At 42.3% G+C, this 19,192-nt stretch overlaps 1 long non-coding RNA gene across 1 annotated transcript in view; it reads right to left on the bottom strand.

The window, feature by feature from the left end:
• LOC130276884 (uncharacterized) overlaps window positions 1-19,192 on the bottom strand; it is a 38,634-nt gene that overhangs the window by 18,321 nt on the left and 1,121 nt on the right. The window lies entirely within an intron of this gene.

The following is a 19,192-nucleotide window of genomic DNA, read 5'->3' as shown; positions in this document are numbered from 1 at the left end:
TTTGTCGGTTTTACACTTAGTGCTTGGAGTACATTTACACTCATAGGATAGACACACAGCGAATAACGCACTAATGACAGGATCCAACCCACTCTGTAATACTAACAGATGATATCCATGCCGGGTTTTTACAATCACTACCTACGTCAGGTATTTTATCATGTGACCATTGAGTCTTATTTTAAAACTGCATGTTGGTCTGTTGAATTTAGTCTACGTTTAAGCTCAAGAGAGAGCGAAACGCGTCAGATTACTACAGTCCTGTGATGTTTGTTTCCTTGCTATGGCTTGAATAAAAGAAATCTTTTAGAGCATACCTGGTGCCGGACAATCCTTCCTTCTATACGCTGTTGAAGCCGGGGCGGGACCGGCGGGTCCGTGACAGCACAGGTGTGTCAGAGATTCAAAGGCTCCGGAGGTGAGCGGACACCATTGCATTTGGACATCAGGAATACAATGTGATGGTGTAGGGCAGGGATGCCGGTCCTGGCAAAGAAATGGTGGCTGGGGACATGCCATCTGGGATGGGCCTGCTTCAACACCTGCCTGAATAGATTGCTGTTCACAAGATTGAAGAGCAGCAGATGTTGAGCAATAACCCTTTCCAGGAGCCCATTGAGTGAACGCACACGTCGGTCCCCGGGGGGTAGGGTGCCTTGAGTTCAAACGCGTCGGCAACCGACTGCTGGTACCGGATGACAGTGGAGGCAATGGTTTAGCTGCCAGTGTCAGTACCTCTACAAGAGGGAGCGTGGGAGTGGGAATGCATGGATGGAAGGGGTTGGGATGTCTGCAGTACAGTGGCAGGAGCTGCTGTCCCCTGCACACTGCTGGTGGCGCTGCTACCACCATCCCGCATTTGTTCCCACTCCCACCAGTGGTTGACTCTCAGGTGCTGGATAAGGGCAGTGGTACCCAGCCGAGCCAAAGACCTGCCTCTCCTCACCCTGGCATGGCACAGCTTACATCTGCCTATAGCAGCATTATCTGCTGCCAGGGTGAAGTAAGCCCAAACAGGTGACTTATGCACTGACCTCCTGTCAGATGAGGTGGTGCTGACTTTCACCTGTTTGGGCTCAGGGCGCACAGGTGGATCTGGCGGCTGCCTCCTCCTGCAGCCATTACCACTAGAGCCCCTGATGCCGGTCTCCCTGGTGGCCTGGTTCAGCATTTCCCTAGGGTGCCAACCTTCCTTGTCACTGCTGCTGTGGACTGACAAGGGAGGTGTCACCCATTCTGGGTCACCCTTCTCTTCGCCCCCTAATATGTCAGACCCACGGCCAAACTGTGGTGGACTGAGGGGAACAGCAGACGTGGTGCCCCTGACCTGGCTCCCCTGTCCCCCTCACTGATGCCTGGGTGTGACTAGGTGCGGGGGTTCGTTGGCTAAAACCACCCGCACCAGTTGGAAGGAATGTCACTGGGGTACTGACAGCCCTTACCCCCTCCTTCCAAAAGGTCCTGAGCATCAGTACTGAAATCCAGTTCAGCCTGATGCATGACCTCCCCCAAGAGGTCCCTCTCACTGTCGCTGTCAAACAGGAGAAGGCTAGATTCTTGAGGGCTGGGGGCTGGTCCTAAAGCAACCGGAGTGCTGCTGCTGCTCGGAGCTGGGGCAGAGGAATCCGTGGCACTAGCTTGTGCCGCAAGAGCCACTACTTTCTCGGTATCCTGTGAGGAAATGGGGCGGCTACCCTCACCAAAAAAGTCCCTAATGATGCCACTGCCATCTGCGCCCGACCCTCTAGAGGAGTTGCCCGTGCTGGCAGTGGTCCAGCTCTGAAACCACCTTTCCTACCCCTGCTACCAGAACAGCCACGTGATCTTCTTATTGGGATGGGGACGCTGGGGCAAAAATTACCTGACAAAAGCCACAGACACTGACGCAGACACTGACGAAGACACTAATCACTACACTTACTAAACAGTAAAAAATCAAACACTTAAATGGGCACTGTCATGAAGTAAAAAAAATTGATATGTTGTAGTACTTAAGTACTATAACATATCTCTAATATACTTTAATTTATAAAAGTGATATTAAACTGTGTTTAAAGTGTAAAATCACTTTTAAATTCGGCCACTAGGGGTCGCCCTCCTAGTGGCCGAATGCATTCGGCAGTGACGTTACTACTGAATTTGGACTCATTTAACCCTGGCAATGAGTCGAAATTCAGGCACTGCGGTGCTCGCTCCCGCCTGTCAATCAAACAGGCGAGAGCGAGCATGCTGATAGCTGGGGCTGCGTGCATTGGCCAGCTCCACTGGCCTCGTGCACGACCCTGTCCCTGTGCCCACTAGTGTCACATGTGCCCCCGCGAGCGCGATCGCTACCATCACCGCTAGCGGGGTTCCTGTGCCCACTAGTGGTGTCACAAGAATGCCGAGCGCGGCTCTGTTCCCCGTCCCTGTCAGCTCTCGGGGTACGGGAACAGATTTAAAAGCCTCACGCGCAGCTAACGTAGTACTGCACATGCGCAGTACTACGCAAATAGCGTAGGGCTAATGCCAGGCTCCTAGCGCTGCCTACGTTAGCCGTACGCTATTTGCGTAGTGCTGCGCCTGCGCAGTACTACGTTAGCCACGTGCGAGGCTTTTAAATCTATTCCCGTACCCTGAGACTCTCAGGGTACAGGAATAGATTTAAAAGCCTCGCGCGCGGCTAACGTAGTACTGCGCAGGCGCAGCACTACGCAAATAGCGTAGGGCTAACGTAGGCAGCGCTAGGAGCCTGGTGTTAGCCCTACGCTATTTGCGTAGTGCTGCGCCTGCGCAGTACTACGTTAGCTGCGTGCGAGGCTTTTAAATCTGTTCCCGTACCCTGAGAGCTGACAGGGACAGGGAACAGAGCCGCGCTCGGTATTCTCTTGACACTGCTGGTGGGCACAGGGACCCCGCTAGCGGTGATGGTAGCGATCACGCTCGCGGGGGGCACATTTGACACCGCTAGTGGGCACAGGGACCCCGCTAGTGGTGATGGTAGCGCTCGTGGGAGGCATTCTTGTGACATTAGACAATAGGGTGCCTCCAGCTGTTTCACAACTACAATTCTCAGCATGGCCTGACCGCTAATAGCAATCATGGCATGCTGGGAGTTGTAGTTGGGAAACAGCTGGGGGCACCCTATTAGATAAATAAAACACTTATGCATAGACGATGTGAGGGCGGAAGCAAGCACCCAGCAAGGCATCAGTGACGTCACCCCTGCTGGGAAGCGCTGCTTCCTGCCCTGCTTTATAGAGCAGATTTAGAAGAACTAAATCTGCTCTATTAAAGCTATTAAAAAATGTTTTGAAGCCAGGTAGGGGGTTTGGGCTATATTACTACTAGGTAGGAACATATTAGATTATATAGTACTTGGTGGGAGCTACCCTTTAAAACTAACATTAATAAACTTTTTTTTTTTTTTTTTAAATAACCAAATCCAAAGACAATTACACAGACAATACTAACTACACCAACTAAACAGTAAAAAAAAACTAACTAAAAACTAAAGCTAATAAACTTTTGTTTTACTAACCAAAGACAAAAACAATTACGCAGATACTTACACAGACACTACTAACTACACCAACTAAATAGTAAAAAACTAACTAAAAACTAAAGCTAATGCATTTCTTTTTTTACACAGACACTAAACAAAAACACTAAAACTCACCTAAAGCCTACACTATACTATACCTAAACTCTATACCCTACACTAGAACCTATCTGCTAAACTAACCTACTCTATCTAACACTATACATTCACTAGATGATTTGCTTTGCTTTTAAAAAAGCACAGCACAGAGCTAACTCTATACCCTACACTAGAACCTATCGGCTAAACTAACCTAATCTATCTAACACAAAAAATTTGCTGACTAAAAGCACTTGAAAGCACAGACAGTATTCAATCTCCTCTCACAACCACATGAAACTGCAAAAAAATGCTGCTGGGAGGAATCTTATAAGTGAAGAGGTGGGCAACTTTCCTATTGGTTGCTAGGGATGTTGCTAACCTCTGAAAACTGTATTTGCATCATTCTCATTGGCCCACAAATTAAAGAAGGGAAAGATCAATTTCCTCTGGAAGTGACGAATTTCGGGAATTTGCGCACCAATCTCACACAGTAGTATTGGAGCCTTCTTTAGACCACAAGCTGGAAGCATGGAGGGATGAGCACTGTGATGTGTACTTGGAAAAAAAAGCGAATATTTGTAATATTTGCGATATCCGCGATAAAAATTTGCATTACGAATATTCGCGCGCAACACTAATATCAACAAATAGTGTGCAAGAGAATGTAATGACATCGGCTGGTCACAAGATCATAGAACTTGCCTTCACCTAAATTAGTCTCTTTTCTGTTTCCGTCCCCTTTTTGGTCTTTAAACATTTTTCTGTCAAATCCTCCTGGGTTCACCTTGGTTAATAAAACGCCATAATCCAATCTTTGACTGATCTACTGGAGAACTGATCTGCTGGGGCCCCAATTGTAATAATCAGTTAATGTAACTTATCTCAGTGTGGGTGAGGGAATTCCTGGTTTTATTTAAGATTTTTGTGACATTTTTTCTGAGGAGGCCTCTTCAACTCTACCCCCACATCGAGATTATGATTGTGCCATAGACTTGGATGCCAAGTTTTCCAAGGAGTGCATCATTCATTTGTCTGAGGCAGAGAGGTTGGCCATGAAAGACTATATTTAGACAATGTCCTCTTATAGTGGTACTCCAGCCCTAAGACATCTTATACCCTATCCGCCGCTGAGGACCCCCGCAATCTTGCATTCCACACCCACCTCTTTGAGCTGCACGCCAAGCTGCCAGCTCACAAACTGCCGGGTGCCGACCACGGGGCCGGAGTATCATGACGTCACTTTAAAGAAGAGGAGCCAGAGGAAACGCTAGTCAGCGCAAAACATATTTCACTTAGTGTTGCTCGCGAATATTCGCAATACAAATTTTATTCACGAATATCGCATATTCGCGAATATGGCACTATATATTCGTAATTACAAATATTCGTTTTTTTGTTATTTTTTTTCACAGTACACATAACAGTGATCATCCATCTCTGCTTCCAGCTTGTGTGGTGTAAAGAAGGCTCTAAAACTACTGTGTGAGGCTGGTGCGCGAATTTTCGCATATACGAAAATTTGCATACGCTAATTTTCGCATATGCAAATTTTTGCTTGCACAGGTTTTCTTATATACAAATTTTCGCATATGTTAATTTTCGCAAACGCGAATATTTTTCATATGCGAAAATAAAACGTGAATATTCGCGAATATATGACGAATATTCGTCCATATATTCGCAAATATACACGAATTCGAATATGGCCTATGCCGCTCAACACTAATGTCACTAACATTAGGAAAGCACCCGCTACAAGTTCATCCCCATGTCATAAACTTTCAATAATGAACAGATGAAGTATATGGTGAGTGCAGCCTTCTATTCCTTCTTCATTGTGGATAACAATTTTTGGGGTTCACTAATTATCAAAATATTATTCAAAAATTTTCAGTAATTGCGAATCCATTAACTCATTTGACTAGAAATTGAGTTGAAATTGGAAGCCTGACACAGTGGCAACTTTTGAACATCTTACAAGAAGTTTCACCACTACTCCAATCCTAATCCAACCAGACCTGGCTCAACGTTTCACGGTAGAGGTGGAAGCTTCAGAAATGAGTGTGGGAGCTGTTCTTTCTCAAGGGATAACCATTTGCATTATTTTGCTTTCTTGTGCTTTATTTTCTCGTAAATATTCTAGTAGTGAGGATGCAGTGACGAATTTAATGATTGGTAACAGGGAATTGTAAGCCATAAAGTGGGCACTTGAAGAATGGTGCAATTTCTTGGAAGGGGCCTCCCATACTGTTACTGATTTCACTAATCAAAAAAAAGTGACCTATCTTCGAATCAACAAATGCGGCCCGATTTACCCTGTTTTTAACCTGGTTTAATTTAATAATTACATATCATCCAGGTTGTAAAAATGTGAAGGCAGGTGCCCTGTCTCAGAGTTTTTGTGCCAGTCATGTGACACACTGACCCCAAAATTATACTCCCCAAGGGTCTTGTGATGTCAGTTGTAGTTCCTGACATTACCTCAGACATTAAAGGGATACTCCACTGGAAAACATTTTTTTTAAATCAACAGGTGCCAGAAAGTTAAACAGATTTGTAAATTATGTCTATTAAAAAATCTTAATCCTTCCAGTACTTATCAGCCTTTGCATACTACAGAGTATGTTTTTTTCTTTTTGAATTTCCTTTCTGTCTGACCACAGTGCTCTCTGCTGACACCTCTGTCCATTTTAGGGACTGTCCAGAGCAGGAGCAAATCCCCATACCCCAAACCCATCCTGCTCTGGACAGTTCCTGAAATGGACAGAGGTGTCAGCAGAGAGCACTGCCTGATCACAGTGCTCTCTGCTGACACCTCTGTCCATTTCAGGAACTTGTAAACAAATAGAAAAAAAGAGAGAAGGCCCAAGGAGGCGCCTAGTGCATTACCCTAAAGATTTCTACAGAGACCCACGTAGAGTGGGGATTCGTAAGGGGTCTAATGAATGGCCGCTCACCTGGAGCGTATAATAATACGCATATAACCTCAGTCTGAGGTAATGAAGGATTCCGTGCAAGCCTACAGGTCTTCAGGATGGATCCAATGAGGAGATCCTGTGGGTGAGCTTAATATTGGAAAAATTGACCTGGCATCAGGCGCTCGGGGATCCAGAGAGATCTCACAACCAGTTCATGGAGGTGGATAGGAATTCAAGCTTTATTAGTATACAACAACGCGTTTCGGGGTTAGCATACCCCTTCTTCAGATTGACAGATTTGTACAGTACAGTGCAACAGAGAGCTTTTTATACACACATTGATTGAGAAACAAAATGGTGGCAAGGTCACAGGTTCAGGATGGGAGGTACAACAGTAACAATAGAAGTGCAAAAAAACTGGGAACTTTATCTTTAGATTGACTCTTGTACTTTATACCTATATATAGGGATAACAGTAACTTCAAATAAAGAAAAGAAAATGTGCTTTATTAGATAATGTAAAGCAAAGGTGTAATACTTGATCCGGTTCATGTGTTAGATAGAGGCTTGATGCGCACTCGTTGTGAACATTGCCGTGCGCTCCACGGCATGTAAACAACGGCCGCATGTCGCCGCTCTGTTTATAAACAGAGCGGAGATGCGGCGTGTAGGTTGCTACGGACGCGTCGCTGGGGAGCGGGTCCGGAAAGATGATATGTTACGGAGCAGGCGCATGGTTTAGCGCTGCTCTGTGTATGTCAGGTAAAAGGAAACTATATATGTGTGGAGCAAGGTTTTAACGGCACAGTTTTGCTTAATATATAGAGAGATGAATGTATTACATGAAAATTTAATACATTTTTAACAGGATATATTATTATAGAATAAGTTTGTATCAACAAAAATCAAAAGGGTGCATATGTAAATTAAAATAGGATGAATCAGTTAATAGGATAACAAGGGCTGGATAATATACATGCAAATAAATAAATAAATAGATAAATATTGTAATATATTTAATATGTAAAAATAAATATGTATAAAAAGTGATGAATAATAAATAAATAAATGGTATAGGAGACTTCATGTGGAAATGTATGATAATATGATAATATGATAATATGAAAATATAAGAAAATATAAAATTCTATAAAAATCTATAAAAACCACACATTAGTCCAAAAAAAAAAAAAAACTCATAACTATTTTACTTTTTTAAATCATATCTATTTACAACAGAGAGGCACCGCAATGGGCACACGCTTCGCGCCAAGTTTCGCAAATTTATTTGTAGGACGCTTTGAAGAAACTGAAATGTACACACATCCACTTTTTAGCCACTGCATATATTACAAACGTTACATTGACGACATTTTTATCATATGGGATGGCTCTCGCTCTGATCTTTCAGAGTTTTTATATTTTCTCAACAATAACAAATGGGGACTCACTTTTACACATGAATCTTACTCCAATCATGCAGAATTTTTAGATGTGTGCGTTTTTTATACTGAAGATAACACTCTCAATACAAAAACTTTTTTTTAAAAAGGTGGACAGCAACAGTTACTTAGATTTTAGAAGCTGTCATTATAAGAAATGGCTCCAGAATGTACCGTTTGGACAATTTAAGCGCATCCGCCGTAATTGCACCTTAAATACAGACTATGTCCAACAGAGCAAATTACTGGTTAGTAGATTTCAAGCAAAGAAATATCCGAAAAAAATTGTAATTTCTGCTAAAACCAGAGCAAACAAACTGACACAATCTGACTGTCTTACCAAAAAAATTTTGACAGTAGATACATCATTAGATAAACGATGTTGTAATTTTATTACCACCTTTTCTAATAATAATAAAGATATTACATCTATACTTGCCAAACATTGGAATATTCTTTTAAATGATCCTTTTTTACAAAAAATTCTTCCTCCAAAACCACAAGTCACTTTTCGGCGAGCACGCTCCCTAAAAAACATACTCGCCCCAAGTAATTTAAAAACTCTACAAAATAAACCTTCCAACTTTTTACAAAAGAATGGTTGTTTTAAGTGTAACCATGCGCGCTGTAAATGCTGTGTAAATTTAACGCATTTGGCAAAAGAGTTTCACTCTGCGGTCACCAAAGAGATCTTTCCTATTAAATCACATATATCCTGTGACTCCCAATATGTTGTATACCTCTTACAGTGCCCGTGTGGCCTGCAATACGTAGGCCGCAGCACACAGTGTTTGAGAAACCGGATCAACAAACACCGTAGCAATGCAACCCTCAAGTACCAGCTTCACAGTGTGTCACGCCATGCTTCGCTATATCATGAGGGCGATTTTTCGGCCTTCAAGATATCTGCCATAGAACAGATCAATAAAGATGTTCCCCAGCGTTTTAATACACTTAGGCAACGTGAAAATTTTTGGATATTCAAATTACGCACACTTCAGCCCCTTGGTTTAAATGAATTTATTGAGAGTAACCTGTGAGTATAGCTGTGCGGAAGTAGAGAGATATATATAAAAAACCCCTCTGTTTTTCCGTACCCTATGTGATATATATATATATATATATATATATATATATTTTTTTTTTTTTTTTTTTTTGGACTAATGTGTGGTTTTTATAGATTTTTATAGAATTTTATATTTTCTTATATTTTCATATTATCATATTATCATATTCTCATACATTTCCACATGAAGTCTCCTATACCATTTATTTATTTATTATTCATCACTTTTTATACATATTTATTTTTACATATTAAATATATTACAATATTTATCTATTTATTTATTTATTTGCATGCATATTATCCAGCCCTTGTTATCCTATTAACTGATTCATCCTATTTTAATTTACATATGCACCCTTTTGATTTTTGTTGATACAAACTTATTCTATAATAATATATCTTGTTAAAAATGTATAAAATTTTCATGTAATACATTCATCTCTCTATATATTAAGCAAAACTGTGCCGTTAAAACCTTGCTCCACACATATATAGTTTCCTTTTACCTGACATACACAGAGCAGCGCTAAACCATGCGCCTGCTCCGTAACATATCATCTTTCCGGACCCGCTCCCCAGCGACGCGTCCGTAGCAACCTACACGCCGCATCTCCGCTCTGTTTATAAACAGAGCGGCGACATGCGGCCGTTGTTTACATGCCGTGGAGCGCACGGCAATGTTCACAACGAGTGCGCATCAAGCCTCTATCTAACACATGAACCGGATCAAGTATTACACCTTTGCTTTACATTATCTAATAAAGCACATTTTCTTTTCTTTATTTGAAGTTACTGTTATCCCTATATATAGGTATAAAGTACAAGAGTCAATCTAAAGATAAAGTTCCCAGTTTTTTTGCACTTCTATTGTTACTGTTGTACCTCCCATCCTGAACCTGTGACCTTGCCACCATTTTGTTTCTCAATCAATGTGTGTATAAAAAGCTCTCTGTTGCACTGTACTGTACAAATCTGTCAATCTGAAGAAGGGGTATGCTAACCCCGAAACGCGTTGTTGTATACTAATAAAGCTTGAATTCCTATCCACCTCCATGAACTGGTTGTGAGATCTCTCTGGATCCCCGAGCGCCTGATGCCAGGTCAATTTTTCCAATCTTAAGCTCATTTCAGGAACTGTCCAGAGCAGGATGGGTTTGGGGTATGGGGATTTGCTCCTGCTCTGGACAGTCCCTAAAATGGACAGAGGTTTCAGCAGAGAGCACTGTGGTCAGACAGAAAGGAAATTCAAAAAGAAAAAAAACGTCCTCTGTAGTATACAATGGCTGATAAGTACTGGAAGGATTAATATTTTTTAATAGAAGTAATTTACAAATCTGTTTAACCTTCTGGTACCTGTTGATTAAAAAAAAATGTTTTCCAGTGGAGTATCCCTTTAAGGCAAAATTTTAACCGCAGGAACTTCTCCTAATAGGCTTTTTGTACCTAGCCAGTTCAGCCTCGATTTACTAGATAGAGAGCTTGAAAATGAGGTCTGCAAAGTCATTGATAGCCAAAAAGTGCAAAATTTTATTCAATATTTTGTACATTGGAAAGGTTATGGTTTGGAAGAGAGGTTGGGGCTTCCATTTACACTCCTATCCTTGTTAGAAAGTTTCATGCCTCTTATCTGGACAAAGGGTCCGGCTTAAAGGGTCCAGTGGCCCCTCATAAAAGAGAGGAGTACTGTCACACCTGTGCCTTCCCGGAATTCAGCAGTTCTGTTTCCTTCTGGGTACACAGTAGGCCTCATTCATTACCCTGACGATGCCTCTGCACCTGTAACACTCCTAGATCTATCCAAGGGTGTGAAGCTTGGTCCAATAGCTTTGGGTCCCAGCATCCAGGCCTTTCTAGGCTGGCTATTTATACTGAGTATGCCCTAGTATGGGTCAGATTTATTGATGACATATTCATTCTGTGGAGTGGGTCTGCGGTGGAATTTCAGACGTTTGTTCAACTATTAAATCAAAATTCTATTGGTCTTTTTTTACATCCGAAACTCATGATAAAGAACTTACATTTTTGGATTTAAAAATTTCTATAGGACTAAACAGTGCCCTATAGAACAGGAAGCAGACAGCCACGAACAGCCTCCTGAGGTGGGAGAGCTGCTACCTTGGGCCCCTAAAAAGGGGGATACCTAGGGGGCAGTACCTGCACCTCAGGAGGAACTGTTTGGAACTCTCAGATTTAAAACGACAAGCACAAGATATGAGAAATCGTTTCCAGGAGAGAGATTATGCTGAGTATACCTTAACATATGCATTTAGAGGTGCTCTTAACACCTGCTGAGACCAATTACTTACTCCCAAAGCGTGTGATACCACCGCATGCCCACTAAGAAAAATAGGCACTTTTGACAAGGCTGACAGGGACATCAGGAATATCATAACCAAATATTGGCAGATATTGAGAATGGATCCTGATCTTGAGGAGGCAATAGGGGAAAGACCACAAATAATGTATAGAAAGGGACAGAGCATTGGCAACAGACTGGTGCAGAGCCATCTCAAAGCAGATCCTGTGTCCACCACTTGGCTAGATAGACACCCCGCCCCCCCACACACAAGGTTGCCTTTCATGTGGCCACTGCAAGGCGTGTCGATTTATTAAAAGAGCAAAACTGTACCTGGACATGATAGAAAAATTTAACATTTCGTCAATTGTTCGTCTAAAGGGATTATATATGTGGCGTCCTGTACATGCCCATTAATGTATGTAGGCAAGACACTGAGAGAGCTGCGTACAAGGGTATTGGAGCATATTGGTCATGTGCGCAATAATCATGACACGTCCATAGCGAACCATGTAAATATGCAGCATGGGGGAAATATTTCCTGTCTACGATTCGTAGGCATAGACGTATTGAGAAGGCACCCAAGGGGTGGCAACTTTGGCTGCTCTCCCCTTCCCTAGTCTGTTTGACATGCTCTGCCCCATTAATTTAATCTAGAATCTAATTTTATAAAAATCTATATCTACTGATACTACAACTATATCTAGTGTCAGTATTGGTCACTCTCTAAATATGGAGCTATATTGTGTTCCCCTCTGCTTTGCTATATATAAATGAGAGAACCCTCAGGTACTGCATGTAAGTGACAGCGGCTGTCTAATAACGGATAATTCTACTGCTGTTCATTATTGATTTTTATTGTGGTAAAGGGCTCACATTATTGGTGATTTACTTTTAGCCATATTGACATAAAAAGCTAAGTTTTAGGCACTATCCTTTTGATTTATATTTTCTTCTTATGCTTTGAGTGCTGGATAGATTACACCTAGTGTGGTTGATGGGACCAGTGAAATTTCCATATTATTCTTTCCCTATTTATACTCCACTCCCATCAGTGTTCCTTGTCTGGAATGTAGATTCTTCTTTGTTACTGGCTTTGTGATTGTATCTCCAGGTTTACCTGCATTTATTCTCATATATCTCTCTGACAACTGTCTCTGTACTGTACCACTATCTCTGTTCCAGACTCACCTAGTTGACATGCTTATTAATTTAGTTTGTGCTACTTGTGTTTGACCTCTTTGCTGTTTGTTGTTAACCCATTGTGTCCTGACCTAATCCCTGACTTTAGTACTGTTTGTATTTTACTATTTTAACATTGTTATGCCTTGTAATTATTCAGTATAGGGACTGTTGTCCAGATGTGGGTCTATCACTTAGAACAGATTGTCAAGTAGGCAGGGATGGAGGCTGTAGGTGGGTTCAGGGCTGCACATATCCCTGCCCAACGTGACACCCATGGTGTTTAATGAACAGTGATGTAGCCAGAAACAGTTTAACAGTTTACTTAAATACATTTGGGAGAGCAAATTCTTCATAGGATTTAGAGGAAATAAGTGTCTTATACACAGTAAATCAATGGTGCTTGTAAGGAGGTACCCCTTTTTAGCTATAGTGTAGGTAGGTATGGTGGATATAAAGAAAGTGATCCTTAAACTTTTGTTAGGGAAATAGTGCTGAAAGGCTTTAAGGTCATTCTCACAAAAGATGAGCTGCAGTTTCCTATTGTAGAATGGATGTATGAACAGACACATGATGTGGCGCATGACTAAGGGGGCTTGCTCCTGAAACTTTGGGCCATGACTGAGGGGAGCACGGAGCTTGTATCCACCTTTGCTGCTTGCACATCATGCTGCTAACCTTATGTCCTGCGAGACAATACCTGAATATACTTGAATAAACCTGAAAGAAACTTTCTACTAAACCGTGAGTCAGAACATTCATGTGTATACTCACCTAAAATCCTGTTGCCGGCGTGTCAGCTGGAGTTGCGCCCTATACATGTGTGTCTAATCAATGACTATTGAACAGAGAGGCTGGAGCTCTGTCGTATAGGCGTTGTATATACGCTCTACACATTGAGATAACTCGGTTATTATTGTGTATACCAGACACATGATGTGACAGTAATGAATGACAGTATTGAATGCTGGTTCAGGCCTGAAGCACTTTTAGGTTCCAGGAGAAACATAGAGGCTCTTTGAAAGTTTTCTCTCTCTAAATGGACAATCACCTTTTCTTAGAGGAGGTGGAATATATCACTTCTTCTTGGAGGTTGTAAAGTAGCTTGTATCCCCTCAGTAAGGACTGCAAGGTGCACCAGGTGTAGATACATCTCAGGAATTAATGAGTAATCCCCATGCGTTCCTAGGTAGGGTCTTTTTTTTAGAACTAGTTACAGTATAATAGCCAGGCTAAATATATTTGCTGGAAGTTGAGCAGAGACATGTGCTTAGCCTGGAGACAGACACTGCACTATCTTACATAGTAACATAGTTCATAAGGTTGAAAAAAGACCAGAGTCCATCACGTTCAACCTATATCCCTAATGAGTCCCTGCCGAGTTGATCCAGAGGTAGAAAAAAAAAAACTCATACTAGAGATAAAAATTCCTTCCCCACTCCAAACATGGCATCAGAATAAATCCCTGGATCAACGGTCTGTCCTTATAATTCTAATTTACATAGCCAGCAATGTTCTTACTCTCCAAAAAAGAATCCAGACCCCTTTTAAATTCTTTTACAGAGTTCACCATGACCACCTCCTCCGGGAGAGAATTCCACAGTCTCACTGCTCTTACAGTAAAGAACCCCCATCTGTGCTAGTGTAGAACCTTTCTTTCCTCTAAACGGAGAGGATGCCCCCTTGTTATAGATACAGTCCTGGGTATAAATAGATCATGGTAAAGATCTCTGTACTGTCCCCTGACAGTGTGTTCTGCACTAGCAAATTACAAGAACTGAACTGATTTGATCTAAAACAGGTCCCCCTCCCCTCTAGCTAAAAGGAAGGTTGGACTAGGGAGGCACAACTCTACTGTAACAAGTTCTACATGTTTTATTATTGTAGTTGTGAGTTCTTTCTCCCATGCACCTACAGAAATCTGACATTAGATGTCAGCAAAATAGTAGATTTATAACACTCATAAATGCAGAACATATGGTAAGATTCATAAAAACTCACAGTATGAAATTAAAACAATGTCACATTGTGACGACACGTCAACCCTACTAGCCATAGAATGCAGGATACTTTCCATACAATGACTTGACTTGCCTGTTTGTGCTGATGAGAAGATTGTAAAGAGTTGATTTTTGCTTGTATTACTGATGACACTATCTCAAAAATAGGAAAAATAAATAGCCACTTGTAGATTTTCTCTCACAATCGTCTTCAGCAAAGTGAGTATTCATATATCCTGTCAGGGTACATTTATCACTTTCTAGTAACCTTGGTCGGGGTTACCTCTTCCCTCACTGCTCTGTGTCTCTGTGAGCAAGATGGTCCATAGACTGTCCATGAGACCATCTTGGTCAAGCAGCACAAACCGGGGAAAAACACGATAAGCACACACTTCTTCAGGCTCATTCTAGTCATCTGTCAGGGTCTGAACAAGAAAATGTGCAAAGGTTTTAGGCAGGTGGGGAAAAATGCTGAACAATAATATTGCTCTCAAAAATAGAAGTGTTAGTAGCAGTGGTATGCATAGAAGAGAGGGGACCCCAAAGTAAAGATCAAAATGCCCCCCCACCGACACAGAGTTCTTTTTTTATTTCCCTTTGCTTATCATGACCTATGGTGAATTCCCCCATCCATTAATTGGTTGACAATACAGAAAACTGGAGAGAGGAGTTATGCAATTTTCTATCAATAGAAAAATGTATGGGATCAAAATGCAAGGTGAGTGGAAAGAAGATCATTTTAAATCAAATCAATATTTGGTGTAACTCCCATTTGCTGTCAAAACAGTAACAATTCATCTATGTACACTTGCACAAATCCAGGGATTTTGTAGGATTAGCCAATTATACTAAACAGGGGATGTTGATCATCATATGTAGGTTAAAAACAAAGTCAGTAGCTAAAACAGAAACAGCTGTGTAGGAGGCTTAAACCTTTAATGACGCAATGTACCCCGCCCCCCGTGTTGTACCCCCCACATTCCACAACCCCTTCCCTCCTTTGCCTACTCCTTTCACCCTCCTTTTTTATTCTAACTTGTGTAAGTGCAAAAAGCAATACCTTTCTGTAGTGTTAAAATGGATGCCTACTATCTTCTCAGATATAGCTGCCTTTTTGCGGCTTGTGTGCTGCTTTGTTTAACTTGTCTGTTGTTGTTTTCCATGACTTGCACTGTTTGAATTTTCCTACATAACCATGTCTGTTACTTAAAATGTAAAAATTCTAATAAAAATTTAGATTTGTTTTAATCAACTGGTGCCAGAAAGTTAAACAGATTTGTAAATGACTTCTATTAAAAAAAATCGTAACCCTTCCAGTACTTATTAGTTGCTGAATACTACAGAAGTAATTATTTTCTTTCTGGAACACAGAGCTCTCTGCTGACATCATGACCACAGTGCTCTCTGCTGACACCTCTGTCCATTTTTTTTTGTGTCAAATATGTTTTTATTGTTTTCCAAAAGCAAACAGCAAATGAGCAGACATATAGCAGTCGCAGCTGCTGATCCATGAACAACTCAACATGCGCTTTATACGTCTACACAAGTATGTTGGGTAATGTTAACAAACATTTAAACAAACAGCTGACCGTGTGCATCAGCAAATCAAAATCACAGTAAAAAAAAGTAGAGATGTAGAAAGAAGGCAGGGAGAGAAAGCTAGACACGAGAGAACAGGAAGGCAATAGGTGAGGGATGGGAAGGGATGGAAAGGAGAAAGGGAGGGGGCGGGGGGGGGGAGATGGGAACATAGACCTCAAGTATAGATCGCCATCCGGATGCTTCACCATAGGAATAACTACACCACCTTGTGGGGATACGTGATCCAGGGTGACCATGTCTTGAGATATAGGTCATATTTCCTCATGGCTCTATGGGACATTTCCTCAAGTCTACACACCTGGTGGACCTTGGCGAACCATTCCCCTAATATAGGGGGTTCCCTCTGGAGCCATCTGAGAGGAATTAAAGATTTTGCCATAGCCACTAGGTGACTGATTAGCGAGTTTTTTCCTGGAGTATAGCCCAGGGAGGGTAGGCCCAGTAAAACAGCCTCCGGTGTTAGTAGAATTGTTTTTTTCATGATAGAATGAATAACTCGTTCAACATCTTTCCAAAAGGGAACAAAGCTGGGACATGACCATCAGATGTGCAAATGCGTACCCAACTCCGTCTGACATCGCCAGCACCGGTTTGTGGAAGAAAGGCCATGGTTGAATAGAAATTCTGGTGTTTTGTGCCATCTAGAAACTATTTTGTAGTGGGATTCCTGCATTCTGATACATCTAGAGAAACCATGTGAGTTCCGCAGAATCATCTCAGTTTCAGAGGCGGTGAAAGATCTACCCATTTCATTAGCCCAAGATTCAACATAATGCGGGGGAGATGAAAGTGTGTTAGGAGAGATATAGGTAAGACAGGAGGAGAGATTGCGTTTCTTAGAATGAGTTGACTTCAACACTTCCTCAAAGAGGGTCAGCTCGCGTTGTGCCGAGAGCTGAGCAGCAATCAGTGAACAACACACGGTGAAATGATTAGTGTGAAGAAAAGAAAACCTCTGATGAGGAGCCAGAGTTTTTAATGTCTCTCGCGTTGGCGTCTCTCCACCCCTGAATAGCTGGCCCACCGTTAGGTGCCGCAATTTGTCCCACATGGGTTGGTAGGTTGGCGAGTACTTGTCCACGACTGCAGGTATTAAGTGTGCGGGAAGCAATGGGGAGAGAGTAGGTGAGAGGGAAGGGCACATCTCAAGCCATGTGTTAACAACTCCTTGGTACAAGAGGGACGGTGATCCCTGTCTGTATCGTTGTTGAGTCGGGAGCCACAGTTCCCTAATAACTTTTGCAGGGGTCGCAGTCATTGGCGCGTTTGGGTCAGGCCCCTCGGGGGGCAGGGGGTGAGTAAGATCCATCCATCTCTTCAATTGAATGGCTTTATAGATATTCTTGACGTCAGGCAATCCTATGCCTCCCTGCAGTCGATGTCTTGCTAGTAAGCTATGAGCTAGGTCTGGGTCTACTAGTTCTCCACACATACCTTGAGAATAGGGATTTCAGGCTGAGGAAAAAAGATGAGGGGAGTGCTATGGGCAACATCCGCATTCTATATAGCACCTTCGGGAGGACATAGCATTTAATCACATTCTTCCGTCCTAACCAAGAGATTAGCGGAATATCATACTCCTCTAAAAGTCCCTGAACATCGGTGAGAAAGGTTTTGAAGTTAAAGTCATAAATTTTGTGGATAGAGGATGGAATATTAACACCTAGGTATTTTAAGGTAGTTTTAGTCCAGGGGAAGCCGGTGAAACCAGTAAGTCTTTTTATTTGGTGGCTAGAAAGAGTAATGTTAAGCAGCTCTGACTTGGAAACATTAACTATAAAATTTGATAAGGCACCAAAATCAGCAAACAAGCGGGACAGGCAAGGCAAGCTCCCCAAAGGGTCACCTAGTAGGAAAAGCAAGTCATCAGCAAAAGCTAATACTTTAAGCTCCTCACCAGGGGGAACCAAAGCCCCGAATCTCAAGTGTCTGGCGCACCTTCTGGAGCAACGTTTCCATCACCAAGACAAAAAGGGTTGGTGAAAGGGGGCAGCCCTGCATTGTCCCGTTGCCGATAGAGAAACTCGGAGATATCAATTCATTTACTAATAAGGTTGCTGAGGGGGATGAGTATAAAGAGAAGATTGCATCTACAAAGAGGGCGGGGAAATGGAAGTTTAGTAACACCTTTTTCATGAAAGACCAATCGACTCTATCAAAAGCCTTCTCGGCATCTACGCCGAGAAGGACTAGTGAGCTATTTTCAAGATGTGCCTCGTGGATAGCATGTAGTAGCCGTATAGTGTTGGAACGTCCCTCCCTGCCAGGTACAAATCCCGATTGCAGTAGTGGGAGTGGGATCAGTAGTGGGAGATATCTCTTGATACGTAGGGACAGTAGTTTAGCCCAAATTTTTAAGTCTAGGTTAAGAAGCGAAATTGGATGATAACTACTACAGTCTTCTGGATTTTTCCCCTCCTTGGTGAGCAAGGTGATATGTGCATCTAGCTTCTGTGTGGAAAGAGGTACTCCCCGGAGGGCAGCCGAACATAAGTCGGTTAGGCCAGACAAAAGAGCTGTCTCAAAAGTCTTATAATATGAGAGCGGCAGACCATCTGGTCCCGGGCTCTTCCCAGGAGGAAAGGAGGAGAGAATTGTCTTCACCTCCCCCATGTCTATGGGCCTCAGAAGATCCTGAGCCATGCTATCAGTAAGACTCGGTAAACGCAGCTCACGTAGGAACTCGTCAGCCAAACGAGACCTGTCCGAGTTCTGCTGCTTAGTGTCTTCTGCTCCCAAATTATAAAGTTGTGCATAGTAGTCTCTGAAAATCTTAGCAATCTCAGTAGAACTGGTATGAGAAGTCCCTGTGGATGATTTGATTGAATGAATATGGTCCTTCAGTCTAGCTTTCTTCAACAATGAAGACATTAACTTGACTCCCTTGTTGCCGTGGGCATACAATTTATGTCTGTAGTGCAAATATGCTTTGGTTTGTTTCCGTTGGAGGAAGTCACTAAGTCTCTCCCTGAGTAAACTAAGTTCCTTTTGGTTGGCCAATGCTTGTCTGCGTTTGTGGACTTTTTCAAGGGAAGAAATTTGGGACAACAAAGAGGCTATA

The sequence above is a fragment of the Hyla sarda genome, chromosome 6 (genome assembly GCF_029499605.1).
Source record: "Hyla sarda isolate aHylSar1 chromosome 6, aHylSar1.hap1, whole genome shotgun sequence".
NCBI lineage: Eukaryota > Metazoa > Chordata > Amphibia > Anura > Hylidae > Hyla > Hyla sarda.
Note: the sequence above shows the minus strand (reverse complement) of the source record. Positions and strands in the feature narration are given on the sequence as shown.